The 20,359-nt window shown below is 40.9% G+C and overlaps 1 long non-coding RNA gene across 1 annotated transcript; it reads right to left on the reverse strand.

The window, feature by feature from the left end:
* Nucleotides 1-531: 531 nt before the first annotated feature.
* On the reverse strand, nt 532-20,095 carry LOC123290068 (uncharacterized). Its single transcript, XR_011493099.1, has 2 exons — nt 19,741-20,095; nt 532-755 (listed from the first exon to the last, which is right to left on the reverse strand). It is a non-coding gene; the product is annotated as an uncharacterized lncRNA (long non-coding RNA).
* Nucleotides 20,096-20,359: the final 264 nt, after the last annotated feature.

Below are 20,359 nucleotides of genomic sequence, written 5' to 3' on the forward strand. Positions count from 1 at the left end.
ACTTATTTCATCTGAAGTCTTTCCGGAAGAACACCAGGATAGTAGCAGTAACGTAGTGATGGGTATTGTTTATTGAGCAATTCCTCTGTGCTACACCCAAAACGCCACTCACTACATTTGGTCACACTCTAAGCTGAATTCAATTCAACTGGTAGACATTTGTGTTCTGTTATTTCATTTCTTCCCACACATTTATTTCTTGTGTGCCTTGTGAGTGTCAGCCCTTCAAGGGCAACGACAAGATATTTTGCTCCTTTATGTTGCTCGCAATGCCAATTCTACCATCCAATCTACTCAAAAAAGAAAAAAAAAAGCAATCTGTGGGAAGAGCAGACTTTGCCCGGCTTTGTCATTTTCGTGTGTGTGTGTGTGTGTGTGTGTGTGTGTGTCCTATTCTAAATCTACTCATTAGAGACCCTCAACCCCAATCTCAGAGCCTGTAAATAAAACAAGACCTTGCAAGGAGAGTGGAAAGAGGTTGTTATGGGTTAAATTGTGTCCCTCCCAAAATTCACAGGTTGAGGTCCTAACCGCCAGTACCTCAGACTTTATTCAGAGATGGGGTCTTTACAGAGGTGATCAAGTTAAAATGAGGTCATTAGGGTGGGCCCTTATCCAACACGCCTGGAGTCCAGATAAGAAGGGGAAATTTGGACACAGACCCATACAGAAGGAAGACGATGCGAATCCACAGGGAGAAGATGGCATCCACAAGCCCAGGAGAGAGGCCTGGAACACATCCTTCCATCACCGCCCTGAAAAAGAACAAACCCTGCTGACACCTTGATTGCAGACTTCTAGCCTGGAGCACTGAGAGACAATACGCTTCCGCTGTTTAAACCACCCTTTTTGTGGTAGCCTTGGAAACTAAGAAAGAAGTTTGTTTTGCCTGTGTTTTTGTTGTATTTTTTAACTTGCAGAAGCCAGGTATTTTCTGTGGCTGTCTGAATTCATTGAGATAAGAATTGTGTACATGTCACTCGTTGTCTTTATGTATAACAAACTATTAAGAATATATACACGGTAGGGTCTGGTATCAATATTTAGTTCCCACTCACTGGTTAATGGGTGCTAATCTTTAACTAGTGTTTCCAAGAAAATAATATCCATTCTGCTCCAGTCTGAATGATAAAATTTATGGTATCATCATCAACAACAACAACATTTTATTGAGGTTTTACTCTGTGACTGTTACCCTTCTGAGCGCTTCAGGTTAAATCATTCAATCCTCACAATCACACTAGGAGAGAAACACTACTCTTATCTCTACAACTGGCTGCTCTGCACAGTACCTCTTCTTTCTTTAGGCCTTGACTAGCAACCACAGAAAGTTCTAGTCTTCTCTTATGTATTTGCCTAAAGTACATTCCTTTAAGAACGAATGTTTGGTAGCTACTTTTCTCAAAGGCTTTCATTCTCTCCAATTTATTCTGCAAATTGTTGAATACTAACATTATAAGTTCATGACAGTTTTTCACGAGAATGCAGGTCCAGATGCTATGCATCGCCTGTTTCAGAATCACCTTGACTACTCATTTAAAATTCTCTTTCCAGGGCCCTATTCCAGACCTAATGAGTCAGTTGTGTTGGTAGGGCCCTGAAAACTGCATTTGTAAACAAACTTCTTGGGTGATTCTTCTCCACATTCAAATTTGAGAAACATGGTCTATTTTGCAAATGCCACCTGTGGTTTTACTATTAATTAAATTAATTAATTAATGAAGGCCTTGCCTATTTATCTACTGGAAGAGTCTTTAGAAATGATAAAAGGATAAACATAAAATTATAATAAAATTTTAAAAATCAATGCAGCTTTAAAGCAGATTAGATGCCCACTGTTAGGAAGACAAGGAAATCAAGCATTAATACTCAACAAATGAGCCTGAAAATATCATCAATCCATCTGCTTTACATTAAATGTCTCATTAAGGAGGATAGTTTTGGCATGTGGTTACTGACCCTGTGGATTTCACCAATTATTTCATAATATTGCAATCCAACTTACAGGTTCAGATCGTGTATTGACAATGAAATCTAATGGACCAGAAAGAAGAAAAGAATTAATTATAAAAAGATACATCATTCTCATTATTTCAGAAAATTTTCCATCAATTTGATTTCTTAGAAGTCATAAGAAAGGCTAAATATTTCCAAGTTCCCTATGGGTGACAGGAAGAGGCATGTTGTGGTGGTCAATCTCTAAGATACCCCCAATAATCCTCACCTCCTGGTATTCAAACCTTTGTCTAGACCCCTCCAATACTGAATAGGGCTAACATGTCTAACCAGTAGGATATTGCAAAAAAAATGATGAAGTGGGACATCTGAAGCTGGGTTATATAAGACATTGTGGTGTTTTCTCTCCTGGATCACTGACTCTGGAGCAGGCCCACTGCCATGCTGCAGGAACACCTAAGTAGTCCAAGGAAAGACCCCCGTGGAGAAGAACTGAGGCCTCCTGCCAAAAGCCAGTGCCAACTCTCTACTCATGAGAATAAGCCATCTTGGAAGCAAAACCTCCATCCCCAGTCAAGCTTTCAGCTAACTGCAATCTCAGCTGCCATCTTGTTTGCAACCTCATGAGGGACCCCAAACCAGAACATTGCAGCTAAGCTACTCCTGAATTCCTAACCCACAGAAATTGTGTGATACAGCATATGTTAATTTTTGTTTTAGAATATTTCGTTATATAGAAATAGATAATGAATACAGATATAAATGCAATAATCCCAAGGATATTTGAATAATACTGGAAAAGCACTTGACACTATTAGTCTATGTATTTTTGCTTAGTCCTCAAATCCAAGTTCCATTTTCACTTTTCCACCATTTTTTTGGATAGCTCCTTCTCCATCTCCTTTGCTTTCTTCTTTCTCATCCTACCTCTTATGCATGGCCATTTCCCAGAGATCTACTATTCATTCTCATCAGTTCATTTATCCCATATCAGACATTTTCTCTATAAGGATGGTTTTCAAATCTTTTCTACAGCCTTGAATGCCTCTTTTAGGCTACAATATACAATTGGCATTTGAATATTTCCACTTAGCTGTTCAAAGTCAACATGACTGCAACTGGATTTGTCTTCTTGTCTTTAAAATTGATTGTCCTCTTCTGACTTCACTTCTATTAGTGGGGCCATTCTTCTCTCAACTGATAAATCATCAAACTGTTAATTCTCTAACTCTTCATTCATTTTTCTCTTGACATCTGTGTCCTATCTTTAAATACTGTAAATTTATGCTTCATAATATCTTAAAAGTTCCCTGCTTCTTTTCATTGCTGTTACCTGACTCACCGCCACATCCTTTGGAGCTGAGAATTACAACCACCCCATGAGGTGATAACTGCAGTAACTGCCTTACCTGCTCTTCCTGACTCTGACATTTCTTCACTTCTATCCGTCGTGCACGTGACTGTCAAATTAATCTTTCTAGACACCACCTCCATTCCTCTTCTACTCACAAATTGTTTATGGTAATTTCTTATCCTTAATTTTACCTTCCCCAACCCCTTCTCCAGTTACTGTATTATTTTAATACTCCTCAACTGATCTGGAATTTTCCCATCACTCTAACATGCCAAATACACTTCTTCCTCCATACACCTTGCCCAGTCCATTCCCCATGCATTAATGACCTCCTTAGCCTGTCTGAATATTCATAATATCTAAATCCTTGTCATATGTCAGAACGCAGCCCAAGTCTCAGATTTCTAATAGATTTTCCCTGATCTCTGGCTCACAAAATGGTGCCAGAGTATATATTCAAAGGCATAATGAATGGAAAGGCAATATTAGTCTGGAATTAAAAGGGAATGATACTATCTATAAAAGTTCTCTGAACTAGTATTACTTGCCACCTGTTGCATTCATTTAGCAGTAAATAACATATATTTTTGTGCTTTTGACCAATGACAGTCTAGCTCAGCAGGAATCAGCTGAAACCTCTGGATATTCCACAACTCCATCTGGAATTACAAATGCATGTTGGTCATTAATAAACTGGTTCTAAGTGGATCGTGCCAAGATGACTGGGTCAGAGTAAATTTGTTATCATTTAAAGTAGAAAGATGGTGGCACTGCCTGTAATTGTTTCTCTTGCCATAGTTCAATAGTGTAATGCTTAATTGATTAAATTATACTTTCTATACAACACCTTATTAATGAGAGCGAGCACTGCTATCCTCCTCTTAAATTAAAATAATTTTATATGTCGCTGAAATCTCTTAAATGCTAGCTCTAAGGACCAAGCCCACGTATTGGTATTTCTCTAGCAGCATCCACATACAACATCTACCAAAGCCCAAAGAGCACATCACGAGGTCACTCATGATTTAGCCAATCCCAGGACACTGACAACGATATCCTGGAGCTTTTTCATGTTTATGAGTCTCTTCTCTCTCCATAGATTACTTGCCCCTGGAAGTCAGAAACCAGGTTCAATACTTCATTCAGTCAACGTTTTCTCAACATTAGTTCATGAATGATTCATTGAAAGATATGGAGCAAAAACATATGAAGCAGGCAGATTTCTGAGTGGCAAGCAACAAAAATCAACCCTGGCCAATTTAAGGAGAAAAGGAAAACAATATATTGAAGAGCCATTGGGTGGCACACAGAATCATGTAGAAGCCTGGAGAGCCAGGCTCAGAAAATAATCGGGAACAAGAGGCAGCAGGACCATGACGTAAAACTGATTGGGCAAGAACACTGATGCCCTGTATCTGATGACTGGGCACTGGAAGTACCACCACCGCCACCTCCAGCTGGACTCTGGAGGCCGCTCCTGGCTCTGCTGCTGGGGAGACCCGATGTTGCTGTCCCTTTTTGCTCTGGATTCAAATTCTGTAGTAGGCATGTCTGATTGGGCTAGCCTGGGTTATAGTTACACTCCCCAGCAGTAAGAGTCTGGGAAAACAGTGACAAGTGTTTCCAGCTCCGATAGAAACAGGCCAAACAGGCCAAACACAGGAATGAGGATCAGAGGCCAGACAACAAAAATAACTTTTCAAAGAAAGGATATACATTCACTATGATGTGTTATGATCATCTTGCACTTTAGAAAGATCACCCCAACAGGAATGTTGAGAACAAACTACAGAGGCAAAGTTGGAGTTTCAATTTGAAGATGAGTGTAAAATATTATGAAGCTAATGGGACAGGGAGAAAACAATGGATCTGAGAGAAAGTGAGGTGATAAATTTGACAAAACCTGGAGACCAACTGGACTTGATAAGAGGGTTGTCAATTACTGCTCTTAGATTTCTGCCCTGGGGGACCATGTGAATTAAAATGGAAAATTTAGGAGTGTCAGCAAATTTAGGGAAAATGATAAATATCAGTTAGGGGCACATTAAGTATAAGGTGTACACAGTAGTTTAAATATGGCTGTAAATGCTTTACAGTTTTTCTTAGCAAGACCTGGAATCTATTTCCCCACTCCTTGAAGTATACCCGGTTGTATGATTTGCTTTGACCAACAGAATATGGCAGAAGTAACATGTGACTGGCAGATCTCAGCCATAATCAGTCTCGCATTTTCTATTCTCACCCTCTTGGAATGTCGTCATCACCTTGTGAAGAAGCCCAAGCTAGCCTCCTGAGGACAAGAGACTATACGGAGAAAGAGAAGTCCAGCCATTCCAGCATTCTGAGCTGAAGTTCCAGATACGTGAATGAGGCCATTCAGGACGAGCCAATCTCCAGCCAACCCATCACCTGACTGCAGCCACCCAAGTGACCCCAAGCCAGACCTACAGAAGAACCACCTAGCTAAGCCCTGAATTATAGAATCAAGAGAAAATAAATTATTAGCTTTTAAGATATTATATTTTGGGATGGTTTATTACACAGCAATAGAGCATATAGAGAGCAATAGAGAACTGATATTTTGCCAGTAGAATATCAGGGGGAAATGTCCATTTGGGATTGGATATGAGTCTAAGAGCACATGAGGGAGATAATATGACCTTCATGATGGTGGTCAATGCCAAGGACTACATGAGATCATCCAGCGTGAGGTCATATTGTTTCAGTCACAGGCAAAGGTGATAATTCAAAGCAACACAAGACACGAGTAGAGAAAAGAAATTAATAAAGGAAATTGTAAAGAAGCAGTCAGTAATAACTCAAGCAAATCCACTAGATTAAACAAATAAAATGTCATGAGTGACCTTGGTAGAAACAATTTGCATTTTTTGGAGAGTTGGTATAAAAGCCAGATGGTGATGGGTTGAGTCACCAGTAGAAAGTAAACAAAAAGAGACACTCAGTTGAGCTATCTCTGTGGAAATATTTTCATATGACTACAAGCAAAAGATAGGGTAGAAGTTGGAGTGGCTTTTTTCAAAAGATAGAAAAGATATCGGCATGTTTATAAAATGGCGGAAAACTTAAAAATGATTTTTAAATTATTCAAAGATGTCAAAGACAATGTAAGTTCCCTGAGGAAAAAGTAGGGGAAGGGAGTGGGTACAGGGGTAGAGACCAGCCGTTTCCAGGAAGAAGAGCTGAACATTTACTGACCCTGGAATGAAAGTACCAGAACAGCTGACTCCTGGGAATGGGGCCAAGGTCTGGGGGGCGGGACAAATACAGTCTACAGTAAATTAACTGCCAGGTGGGAGCAGGAAAGAAGTAATTTCTGCCTGAGATCCTCCATTCTCTCTGTAAAGTTAGAGATCATTTATCTTCCACAAGGGGGGATATATGAAGACCTAGGAAACCTAAGGAAAGTGGCAGAGATTTGAACAGGGAATGGCAGACAGTGTCCGTGGTAGTTTAAATATGGTCACAAATTCTTTGCAGTTCTTCTTAGCAAGAACTGGAGTCTGTTTCCCCAACTCTTGAAATCCAGCTGGTCTCACAACTTGCTTTGACCAATAGAATGTGGCTGAAATAAATACAACTTGCAAGTCTAAGAGATCTGAGTTCAAATACTGGCTCTGCCAATTATTAGCTACGTGACCTATGCAAAGCATGTTTGTTCTTCATTCATTCATTCATTCATTCAGCACCTATGTGTTGAATAGCAGACTCTCATATGTGTCAGATAGTGTGCAAATATGAGATATACAGCAGTGAACCAAAAAGTAGCAATATAGTCACTATCTGCTATGGTCTGAATATTTGTGTCTCCTCAAAATTCATATGTTGAAATCCTAATGCCCAGGAGGATGGTTTTAGGAGGTGGGGCCTTTGGGAGGGTGCTTAGGTTGTGAGAGTGGAGCCCCCATGAATGAGATTAGTGCTCTTATGAAAGAGACCCCACAGAGCCCTCTAGCCCTTTCCACCACGTGAGGACACAGAGAGAAGTCCACAGTCTGCAACCCAGAAGAGGGCCTTCACCAGAGCTCAACCATGCTGGCACCCTAATCTTGGGCTTCCAGCTTCCAGAACTGTAAGAAACAAGTTTCTGTTGTTTACGAGCCACCAGTCTGTGGTATTTTGTTACAGCAGCCCGAACAGACTAAGACACTACCTTTATGGAATTTATAGTTCTTGGAAATTACTTATTCTGTGTCTCAGTTGTATTGTCTGAAAAAAAGTGTCTTTAAAAAACATAGCATTATACTGAGAGTAGCTAACACCTAGAGAGTGAAACTAAGTGTGGGCAGCCCTTCTTAAGCGCATTATCTCCTTCTACGCTCCCAGCAGCACTAAGGGGTAGGTACTCTTATTTTTCTAATTTTATAGACAAGAAAACTGAGACCAATTGGTTAAATAACCTATCCAAATTCATACAGCCAGTTAGTATTGGAGCTGGATTTCAAATATGAGCAAAATTACTCTAAAGCTTCTCTTCCTCCCCTAGGGAAGCTTTAAATAAACTGATCAATCCACGTCAGTGATTGTTAGTATTATTACCATCACGACCGCTCAGCCGAGATTGAGACCATTCATCTGTAGTGGTACCAAGTCTCACGGGTTGTGTGGTATTGGTTTCCTACCGGTATTCAGTATAGGAGGAAAGAAGATAGACATTTGGAATGATCTGGGATCGAGCTTTTATGGGGAAATAGAGTGGATCGTTATGGAAATTGTGTCCTACCAAGAGGTTGTTAAAATAAACATCATGCATGGGCCTAGGCTGATTGCAGAGGGAAACTAAGCCAGGAGCGAGGTGAAAGAGCAGGAAAGATGGTAGGTTGTGGTGCACGAGTGGATCAGTTGCGTTAGTGTGACACGAGTGGGTCATACCATCCACGCACACAGTACTCATGTACTAAGAATGTGGGCATGAAAGAGAGGAATCTTGATATGGAAGCTCTCTTGGTACTGGAACAAAGCCTATTTCTGTTTGGGAGAATCAGATATTTATTGATGGCATTAATGAGAGAATTCATCACTGCTTATAGAGAAACTTAGGATTTCCTTTTGAAATATAATGACATTGTCAGCATTTACCTCTTCTCTTTTTGAAATTGTTCCAAAAAGCAAAAAGCAACAAGGAGTATGATGGGAAGGAAAGCAAAACACCTCAAACTCTACTTTTGGTGCCATTTTTAGTGAAACTAGGAGAAAGCTAAAACTCCAGACTCCATAGAGGTGGGAAGACCACCACCAAAAGCCGGAGAGATTAGAGGAAGAAGCAGATTTAGAATACTGTGCAGAAAGAATTCAGTGGTAGCAGGTCTCACAAGGAACCAGCAAAATAAACTTCTTGAAGGTGAGGGGAACACATGAGACACTAAACCCAAACCTTTTGCTGTAATGAGAATAGCGGCAACCAAATAGCAGCACGAGGTTCCGGGACCTGCTGTGGATCCAAGAGGCGGAGAAGGTGAGATTAGATGGGAATAACACACACACTAGCCACATTTGCAGGAAGCAGTCCATTTTCTTTGGAAGAAAAGCAAGACCTCCCATTGCGAAAAATACCATACCTGCCTATTTCCCCAAGCTGGGGAGAAACAAGGACCAGTGATACTGGATCACAAGAAAAATTCAAGCTAGAATGATACGCAAGCTTGATTCCTTAATGTTCTGTATAGATGACTATATCTGAATATTTCCATATATTCATCTTCTTTTGTGTTTCAGTAGCATTTTAAAACGTTCTTTATAAAGATCTTTATATTGCTCTCATACTTATTCCTAGACATTTTATTTTTCTTGTTGAATAGAGTTTTTTCTTCCCTTTTATCAAATACATAAAATTGATTTCTGAAGACTGTTCACCCACAATCTCACTAAGTTATCTTGTTTTGGTTGGTCTCTTCGAATTTTTGCCATGGAATCTGACCCGTGTCTACATTGAATCTTAACTTTGATAGATTTAAAGTGCCTTGAAGTCAAGACTACAGTAATCTTTTGTGTTTGACAAATGATGATCTTTGAACCCTGATCACACCTTCTCTGAAAGCATGATTCCACCCTATTGAGGCATACGAAGTGTGATTGCTGTTGGTTTGTTCGCTTTTCTTCAATATTGAAAACACTATTCAGCTGTTATTTTTTATAATCATCAGGTAATCCATAGGTATCCCGCGAGTATATTTACTATAATTTAGAACTTTATCAAAAGAGGATATACGTGGCTTTTATCTTTAAAAACCTTCAATTATTTTGGGATACGTCTTCTCCTTTACTGTGAAACATCCTACTGATTTCCACACGTGCCTTAAGCTGCCCCAAATCCTTCTTGCGCAGCAGGGCTCAGAAGCACAAGCTACTTGGAGCTGGGAATGTAAATATCGGAGAAACGCTGGAAAGATCAAGCAGCTATCATTGATCAGAACTAAGGCAGATAGGTGAATTGATGCTAGCATACATAGAGAAATCAAGATGGTCAGCAACCGAGCAAACAGACACTAATCCAGGGGAGAGGGGCAGTATTTAATAGAAGGATGAGAAAAATCAGTGACAGAAAAACTAGGCAGAAACATCATATATTATTCATGAAAGATGAGAAACAAATTGTCCCAAAAAAAGGAAGGAACTTTCAGTAAATTTGATGGGCTATTATGTAGCCATTAAAATGATAACTCTGATCATTAGGTAGAAACATTGAAATGTATCTACAAAATGATTCTAAGTGAATAAAATACATGACAATGGCTACACATTTAGTATTATTTCTAATAAAAAACAACTAGATGCAGACAAAATTTGCAAGAGAACACGAAGAAATGAATATCAGAGAGTTGGGATTATGTTGAGATTAAGAAAGCAAACTTTTCGTTGATTTGACAATAATTTTTAAATTGTATTATTAAGATAGGCATTTAAGAGAAGGGGCAAAGTGAGGGCAAGAAGACCTTTTAAGTAAGGCAGGCATTTGCCTCAGCCAAGACATTTCATATGCCTCCTGTTATTATCATTAATAAGAGCTAATATTTATTTATCATGTTCTGTGTGCTACGTCCTTTAAGCAAAAATCAGTCCTTAACCATGGTTAGCATCACCTTGACATATATCATTCCTTGCACTCCAGTAAGAAAGGGATAAAATGAGAGTACATGCCATATACGGAGAGAGAGAGAGGAGAGAAAGAGAGACCAAAATAGAGGCATTTTATGCTATTCTCTCTAGGAGGATATGAAAGAAATAGATGAGATGACATTTGCCCTCAAGGCATGGACAACTTAGCTGAGTAGGGGAGGGGGAGGAGCGGACCTGAAATAATCGGCAGTAAAATCGTCTGTTTTCTGTTGCTTCCAAGTCCAATAACAGATTAAAAAAGGAAATAAGCACATAAAAGCAACTCCACCAGTGTTCTTAACAGCAGTGTTGGAATCTGTAACAGGACAGTTCTTTAGTTGTGCAGGACTGTCCCATGCATTGCAGGACGGTTTACGTCCCTGGCCCCTGTCTTTCAAATGCTAGATTTCCCCTTTGCCTTGTTCAGTCCATTCTCAGCACAGTAGTGACAGTGAACCCAGTGACAATGTAAATCAAATTACATCACTTCCTCCTCAAAGCACTCTAAGGACTTATCTTCCCATTAGAGTTAAAACCAAGGTCCTTACTCGGGCCTTTCTGCCTTGGGCCCTGTGAACACTTTGACATGGCCAAAAGTAGTGCCCCTGTTAGGACAGACTTAATTCAGTTTCCCTAGCTCCATTTCCTTGAGATTGATTTGACTCAACACTCCTCCATTTGTTGCCTTTATCCACAAGGTGGTATTAACATAATGACCTCCCTTCCAGAAGTCACATTTGCACGTGAATAAATCCTGAGAAAACGCAAGAAAAAAAGAGAATTCCCTCTGAAATCTCCCCCAGAAGAGTAAGGAAGTTCCCCAGAGCCCTCAACAAATCTTTCCTTGAATCTCAGGGAATTGAACTGGTTTGTATGACGGTTGCTGAATCAATTGGGCAAGAGGAGAAAATTCTCCTTACACCATTCTGGTGCCTTCCTGAACTTAGGAGGGGATTTGGCTTCTTTTGAGCCATATGGGCCGCCTAGGAGAAGATTAGCTGATAGGTTAGTCAAGCGGACAGTGAGCAATGGCTGCGGTACCTAGGGGAAACGCTAGAGGTGGAAACAGAAATTTACATGTCATCCATAGAGAGGTGAATGAGCTCATCCAAAGACTGAGTACAGAAAAAGAACAGATGATAAGTCTTGTCCTCAGATCAGAGGAAGGAGGAAAAAGAGATGCTAGTGGAATAAAAAAAAAGAGCTGTCAGAGAGATCAAAGGAGTAGTAAACGTAGGGTAATCATGGAAGTTGAAAGACGAAAAATTTTAGGAAGAAGGTGTCAAATGGTACAAAGAGATCGTGTGGAAGAGGGCTGACAAAGCCAGGTTTGGGGCTAAAAAGAAATGAGAAGTATGTGAAGAAGTCACTAAAAGATTTACGAAAGTGATTTCCAAACAGTAGCAAAGGTCAAGTTCAGGTTATCAGCATAAACCTGCAGTAGATCAGGTCCACTGGGTTCCTCTCACAAGCCAATGTGACTTCCATACACATAACAACAACAACAACGCAAAAACAATGATTCCATCACTGGGGATGTGTTACCGGTTTGGGAAAAGATAAAGTAGGCAGAGAATTGAGAGACCTGATAAAGCAATGTTAAACAGCTGACTATGGAATTTAAAGTGGAGAAGGAATCGTAAGGCAAAGGGAGCTAACAGACTGATTGTCCTCCTTATAGACGACACAGCCGGCTTTTGGTTCTGTTTAATTCGATTTGCAGTATAACATAGCAGCCTTGCTAGCTTTGTGTCTTAGTTCGAGTTCCTTTGAAAGCAGAGCTTAAAGTAAAGTAAAGCGGTTTACTTGGGAGGGAAGTCTAGGAAGAAGAGAGAGTATAGGGAAGTAAGACAGGGAAGTGATAAAAACCCATAAAGTGTATATTACTGATTGCAGCCAGCTATAGTTCAACGTGTCACCAGCCCTGGTGGTCGAGTGGCTAACATTCGATGCCACGGCCCAGGTTCCTTTCCCAGTCAGGGAATCACACCACCATCTGCCGGTGTCATACTATGGTGGCTGCGAGTTGTTTGTTGCTGAAAGCTATGCCACCAGTATTTCAAAACCAGCAGAGTCACCCATGGTGGACAGGTTTCAGCGGAACTTCCGGACTAGGAAGAAGGACCTAGCCACCCACTTCTGCAAAAAATAAATAAATAAAATAAAAATTAGCCATGAAAACCCTATGAATAGCGGTGGAGCATTGCCTGGTACAGCACTGGAAGGTGAGCGGTGGCACAAAAAAACCAGGCAGGGTTGCACCGTGCTATGCACAGGGTCGCTAGGAGTCAGGATGGACTCAATGACTAACAACAAACAGTTCAATGTAGTTACCAGCATCCCACCCCAAGCTCAGGTGGTGGCATCTCTGTTTTTCTGCCCCACAGCTTTCTCTGAAGCCCAGCAACAGACACAGCCTGGTATTGCAGAGGTGGTGACAACCCTGGGGGACCCTCGACCAGTGGGAGATGGCACTAGGTCAGTAAGTGCCTGCCGTTGGTTACCACTGTACATGCAGAGGAATTGTGTTGAAGACCCTCAGAATGGTCCCACCAGTGACCAGGGAGGTTGCACACTGGTGGAGGGTTGCCTCCAGGTGTCAACACCCACACAAGCCCAGGCTGCACCTGCACAGATGTTTCGGAGAAAGACCTGAGACAGTAAAGCAGGCAGCCACCACCTCGTGTGATGGTGAGATGCTTGCAATTGCAGCCCACTGTCCACCACAGCTGTCCACCACAGCTGCTCTGAAATCGGTCACCCAAGGAGCCACGACAAGCGCATCGCACAGCTGTCACACCAGGGTTTCTCAACCATAGCAATACTGACATTTTGGACCAGAGAATTCTTTGTTATGGGGGCTGCCCTGTGTGTTGCAGGATGTTTAGCAGCATCCTTGGCCTTTGCTCACTAGATGCCAGTTGCCCCCTGCCCAATTGTGACAGTGAATGTCCCCTTTCATTGCAGACGCTGCTGAATGCCCTGAGGGAGGCCAAATCATCTTCACTTGAGAACCACTATGCAACACTGTGTAAACTTGGGCAAGTTGCTTCACTCTCGAAATCTCAGTTTCTTATCTGTAAAACGAGGATAACATAGCACCGACCTCATGAGCTTCGGGGAGGATTAAACGAGACGGTGAACAGCAAGCCCCGAGCAGAGTACATGGCACATAGTATATCTTTAATAATAATGATAATAATAATAATAATGTAGGAAATCTCTGTACTTTATAGTGGTGTTTTTTATGGCTAGAATTCAAGGCTTATTCTTCCCTTCTTTGATTAAAAATAGTAATAATAAGGTACTTATTGCTGATATCTGTTTCGGCAAATGGATCAGAGGCTGAATCTCAATGTGGATAAATCAAAGTGAAAAAGGTCGGCATCAATCACTTTTGATCTTCTCCCATTACCAAACACCAATTAACGCTCTCGAGTTAAACATGACTGTGTGTCATCTTGTTGTAGCTAAGTGAACGTGGTGTGTGAAGGAAATTTAAAACCTCTGCTCAAAAAGGGAATAGAAAATTAGAATATTGCATTCAAGGATGATTTGTAGAGTTTACACTTCAGTGTTCTACAAAATGTGGATTTAAAATGTACATTTACTAAAACAAATTTTTTGAACGGAGTCTGCAATCTCAGACTTAAACGCATAAATATTTTAGGTTTATTAGCATAAACTGAATACCTACCAGCATGCAAACACTGAAATGAATTTAAGGAAATTGTTAATGATTCATTACATAGCGTAATTAGATTTTTGTGTGATCAGAGCAAATGTATTAGCAAAAACAATTATGCACTGATACAATGAAAAACCACTCTCAGGGAAAAAGTCATTAGTGTAATAAAAAGGATGTTTCGAGAGGCTCCTCCTGTACTTTCTTAGGCTCCATCACAAACAGCTGTTGCCATCTGCCAGGGAGAGCCCTTGGCAAAGATGCTTGACCAACCTCTGCCAAACCCTCCTGTGTTGGAAATGTCTACCCCAGAACTCACAGAGATGGAATATCTTTGAGAGGGAGCAAATGACTCTCCAGTGAGAACAAATCCCTCATTCTAAAGGGATTGTAGAAGAAAAATAAAACAAGATAAGCATAAAACGTATCCTCGTGGGAAATTGCTTTTGCTGCTTCTGCTTCTGTCTCTTTGAAACTTTTAGAGGGGGTGTGCTTTTGCCCACAGTGGACTCATTGTTCAAAGTTATTGCATTGTATTGTAACTACTTTCTCATGTGTCTTTGAACTCTTCAAGTGACGGTGCCAAGACATCTTCATTTTCATATCCTCAGGACCTGGCACAGAGCACTGAATAAATGATGAACGAGTAAACGAATGAATAAAAATGTCGGTTGGTCCAGCGCACCATGACTGGTGTAACAGGCCCCAAGATCAGTTAAGAACTTAAAATATCAATCTGAGAGTTCACAGGGATTGCTTCAGAACCACTGAACCTTCCTTTCATGGCAGAGCCTTCCTAGAATAGATACCGTCTGAGGCACAGGAAATGAGGCAACCATGTGTAGATACCGAGCATTCAGAGCCACGTGACACAGACCAGCTCTATACCCCAAAGAAAAGAGGTGAGGCAAACTTCCACACCATCGAAACAGAAAAAGATGTTTGCCAGAGATTTCCAGATAACTCAGGCAAAGTGTATTTTTTTTTTTTCGGCTTGAATTAAGAGTATAATTGCCTCAGCTCTCCATTTGTCTATTCATGTTCAGACATAGCTTCAGATAATTTGAGGTAGAGAATCCTGGGGCGATGAAAAAGAAGGAGCCCAGAGACAAAGGAGGAACCTTCAAAATTAGCTCAACTGTGTCACTCACAGAACAGCCTGAATGCATCCAGGTGGCAGTCTGGAAATTACGAAGCGAAACTGGATCTAGGAAATGTTGATTTGAATTTTACAAATAAGAATGTGAGCTATTTTTACAGGGTGAGGCATTTGATTTTACCTTAATCTGTCAATATTTCAAAAGCAAATCCATGTAGCTCAATTGTTCCTATTTCATTTCTGTGGATGATGCCTTCAAAGAGGCTTTTCTGTAAGGATTTAATCTGGAAAGCTTAAAAGAAACAGTGGTGAAGATGAAATGGTTTTAAAAACTAAGTTTAAATAAGAATACTGTCTCCCAGGAAACGATTTTGAATAACAAAAAATCAAATTGAATACAATAGTCGCGCACTGATGTTATCTCTGACATCCTGGCTCTGAGATCGTGCTAGAAATGGAATAGCGTATGAACAAGTGCCTTCCGGGGCTTCCATTATGGGTCTCTGTTACATTTCATCCTAGACAACCCCCCCACACCGCCCCCCATTGCCCTGGTCTTGTTTATAGCCAGCCACGAACTTGAGATCATGAGCGATCACAGCAGAGTTCTAAAATCTGCCAGAAAAATAAGCAGGCACCATATAAATTAAAATGAAATTATCTGTGAGAAAGCTTTGTACACTGCAGCACACCATGCAAATCTGAGTTATTACAGCACAGAAGGCTCATTGGAGTCCTTTTTTTTTTTTTAATTTTAACAAAACGATGTGGCTAATTACAAGGATAAAACCTCATTAAGTCTTTCAACCTGATTTTCCTTTTTGATTGTTGCAAGCTTATCTATTTTCTGCTAGTAGATTTCTTTTCTGAAACTAGACCTGGGCCTGCTGTGATTGGGTTTCAGAGACCACTGAGATGCATCGCCTCTGGAACTGCTGAGTCCCGGGAGGATGGGGTTAGTCCACCTGCCTGAAAGGAATTCACCATGGAAACCACAGAACAGGAAAAAAATGAGTGCGAAGGAAGCAAATCAAAATCAGTGTAAACTCTTGAACACAGGTGGGTAAAATTACAGCTAAGGTTCTACCCGGTCACTTGGGATCCTATTCCTGGGCCTTGAAATCACAGACTTACAGTCAGGTTTGGGGTGAAAAAATGAAATGACTGCTATGTTAACCTAAATAACTTGCAAAATAATTCTTTTCCCCTGCAAACTTAATTTTTTTTCCAGACCTCACAGTGTAAAAATGATTTGAAAGCTGATATAAATTTTAAAATACATTACATAAGTGCTTATGCATTTAAAAACTAAGCCCCAGGAGTCATATCAATAAGACTGTCGTGAACGACATGGTAAACCAAATTGTCAATGCTCTTCTTTGCTTTAACTTTCTTTTTCATTGTTTAGGAAATTTTTTTTTCCTTCAAAGTTGGCTGCTCTGGGCAAAGAAAAGGCACGCTTTTGGCTGTCTCATTGGATGAAATATTTTTTTTTTTTTTAAAGATTTTATTTTTTCCTTTTTCTCCCCAAAGCCCCCCGGTACATAGTTGTGTATTTTTAGTTGTGGGTTCTTCTAGTTGTGGCATGTGGGACGCTGCCTCAGCGTGGTCTGATGAGCAGTGCCATGTCGCGCCCAGGATTCGAACTAACGAAACACCGGGCCGCCTGCAGCGGAGCGCGCGAACTTAACCACTCGGCCACGGGGCCAGCCCCTGGATGAAATATTTTTAACATTAAATTCTTTAGAAAAATTGGTGTCTGAACTTTTTAATTCTCTCATCAGTTAAAAACAAAAAAGAGTTTGAGCGTGTCCCCACTAGATCTAGATTAAAACATTTATAGAAGTAGATATTTTACAGATGTTTTGATAAAAGCAGTTCATCCCGAGAAGAGAAAATGACCCCCTATCTAGGATATTTGTTATAATTACCTTTGATGCACTTAAGAACAGCACACACTCCTCAGCCCTTACCTTGTTTCTTGTTCTCTTTTCCCTCCCTGTGCCCTTCGGCTTTCATTGCTCCTTAAATTGCTTCTTGACGGCTAGGTTGCTACCCTGAGTCCCATTTGGGAGATTCTCGTACTTAGAACACATTACGCTGCAGTTTGCGGTCATTGTGTCTCAGTAGAGACCAGTTTTTCCACCTAGGACCTAGTCAAATTCAGTTTGAATGAAATTTAGTGTGTTAATCAAATTCTCTTGACTGAAATCTTGTGGCCTTCAGTATTTTATGAAATGAGCAGCTTATTATGACACACTTAAATTTCTTTATTCAGAAATTTGGGTCACAATATTGCTCTAGTAAGGATACTTGGGAATGTCTATTTTCATTCGCACCAGTTTGATTTTTTTTTAGATTTTCTGAATAAACAAGGAGATCGGAGGACTCACCATTGTATTGATACTAGCGCTATGGTTCCCAAAATATTCTTTAAGATGAGGGTTAAGGAGGATCCGCATGCAAACCTATTATCTATTTTGTTGTCGCTCTTTAAACCATACTTAACAAAATAAGTTCACACAGGGGCCGGCCCGGTGGCATAGTAGTTAAGTTTGCACTCTCTACTTTGGTGGCCCAGGGTTCACAGGTTCGGATCCCAGGCACAGACCTACGCACTGCTCATCAAGCCATGCTATGGGGGCATCCCACATACAAAATGAAGATTGGCACAGATGTTAGCTCAGGGCCAATCTTCCTTACCAAAAATAAATAAATAAGTTCACTCAAAAATGATTAAATATTTAGATGTTATATGTCGCAATAGGAAACAGTATGGGAAGGTTATATTTTCAAAATTATTCTGAATGATCTCATACACACTCACACACGCACACACATCTATGACTTTTTTTCCAGAGCCTAAAAGCCTGTAGTAGGCTGGTGGTCCTACAATTAAGAGTTATCTTGGTTATGTGCAAAGGATTGGAATGAGATCTTCCATTCACATCTGATTTAACCCCAAACATGGTCCAAAAACATTCTCTTTCTTCCTGCAGTGAAAATGTATACAATGTCTTTAAAAATCAAATGAAAACAACTTTTAGAATCATGTACTCATTACAATGTGATCCACATCTCACATCGCTTTCCTTTCTGTGGATAACCAAGAGTGGAGATGTCTTCTATTTTTGACCGTATTTCTGATTTAAGTTTAATTGGTTATATTAGAGGACAATTCAATCAATGCTTTCCAATGCTCAGCCCTTTTTATTTAATGGATTATTTTCCTTTCAAGTTTTAGTAACAGCTGAATCACGAGGGGGCCTGAGATGCTGTTCTCACCATGAGAGGAAGAAAGCGCATTTTGTCAAATGTTCAAGTGTGCCTATTCTTAGGTTTTATTCCAACTAATTTAGGAACATTAAAAATTAATCTTCTCCACTCTTTAGAAGAGTGATAATTTTAGACAAGGGATTGGAGAAAAGATTTATGTGCATATTTAATTATTCAATTATTTATGTCTGTCACTGCTCCTGGAGCTGTAAATCAGAGTCCACAGGCCTTGGTGCTCTGTGACAGTGATGGGGCATTTGGAAATCTGTAATGGGTTACTGTAAAGCGTAGGTATTACCCAACATCTTTATTGTGCTTTCCCAGGGCAAAGGGAAGCCATCTTTCTAAGGGTGGGTGGTGTATTTCACAGGATTTTTGCTACAGCCAGTTTCATAATTTATTGCACCAGCTTTGCTCCTAACATACCAACTATTTCCCTCCCTTGTTGCTAACCAACCTCTGCTGACTTAAGAAGAAATAATTAAGGAAGATATGTCCCTTCTTCATCCCACGTGCTCCTCACCTTCCTGCTCTGCCCCCAGCTCACCCCCTTTTTGTGTGTGGAGGGGTTGTTTTGTTTTGCTGAGGACGATTAGCCCTGAGCTAACACCCATTGCCAACCTTCCTCCTTTTTTGCTTGAGGAGGATTAGCCCTGAGCTAACATCCATACCAATCGCCCTCCACTTTACATATGGGTTGCTGCCACAGCATGGCTGACGAGCAGAGTATGCCCCTCCTGAGATCCGAACTTGTGAACTGGGCTGCCGAAGTTGAGTGCACCGAACTTAACCACTAGGCCACAGGGCCGGCCCCTCCACCCCTTTTTGAAGACAACTTGTTGCTGACATCTAACTGCTGGCATCCTCAGCTGACCACAGAAAGCTGCCCGTGGCAAAGCGCAGGCTCCTGGAGGGGCAGGTCAGAGGCATCCCACGCTGAGCCCTTCTCTTACAGAGCTTCAAAAACGCCCCCCTGAGGTCAGATACCGGGATGATCTGTGGCAGCGTCTTTCCAGACGTGGTAGCATTTTCTCCCTCTGAAAGTTTTTTCAGGATTTAAGTAAATTTCTCAGAGGCAGGTAGAGAAATCCAGATGGGAGTAACCAACCAGGGACTAGAAGCCAGAAGCAGGCGCGGATTAGGAAGGTTTTGGCGGCTGACAGCAGCAGGACCCTGAATTCTCCACTGTTCTTGAGTAACTGGTGGAAAGAAAGGTGATAAAGCTTCATCGTTTCTGACCATAAAGCAGGTACTTACTTCACCGGCAGCCAGACACTTGTATCCTCCCTTCCCCTCTCCCTTCTGCCACGTTCCTGTTCCAGAGTGAAGACATTGTCGGAAAAGGAGGCGTTGGCCTAGGGAAGGGGCAGAGGCTGGCACTGAGTGTGAAAACGCTAAAATTTCACATTCTCATTTTCAGCCGTCCACTTCCTGTGTTTCTGTTGTCCTCCTCTAAACACTTCCCTATTTTCACTGTAGGGTTGAATGAACTGGAAAATCTCCAGAGGATCTTTGCCTATTTCACAGGATCTCTCTATTAACAGAAAACTATTTCATGATTTGAAAAAAAAAGAATCAGTAAAATGATAAGGCTATAAACTCTTCTTAACTTAAACTTTGTCCCTTTCAGGGGCTTTGTAACACCTCCTCCAGTTGCCTCCCTAGATTTCGTCTGATTTTGGTAATCATTCTTGTTCATCAAAACAGAGGAAGATCACCCTCCATATTCATTATTCAGAGAGAAAAATCATTGGTGGCCTATTTATAGCTGAAAATTGTCCTGGAGAAGAATGGCGAGGCGGGTCATCTCGTGCCAAAGCCCTGCATCCAAGCAAGAGATGATGGTGTGCCCAAGGACCATGTGATCGGGCGCATC

This window comes from Equus asinus, chromosome 12 (assembly GCF_041296235.1).
Source record: "Equus asinus isolate D_3611 breed Donkey chromosome 12, EquAss-T2T_v2, whole genome shotgun sequence".
Classification (NCBI taxonomy): domain Eukaryota; kingdom Metazoa; phylum Chordata; class Mammalia; order Perissodactyla; family Equidae; genus Equus; species Equus asinus.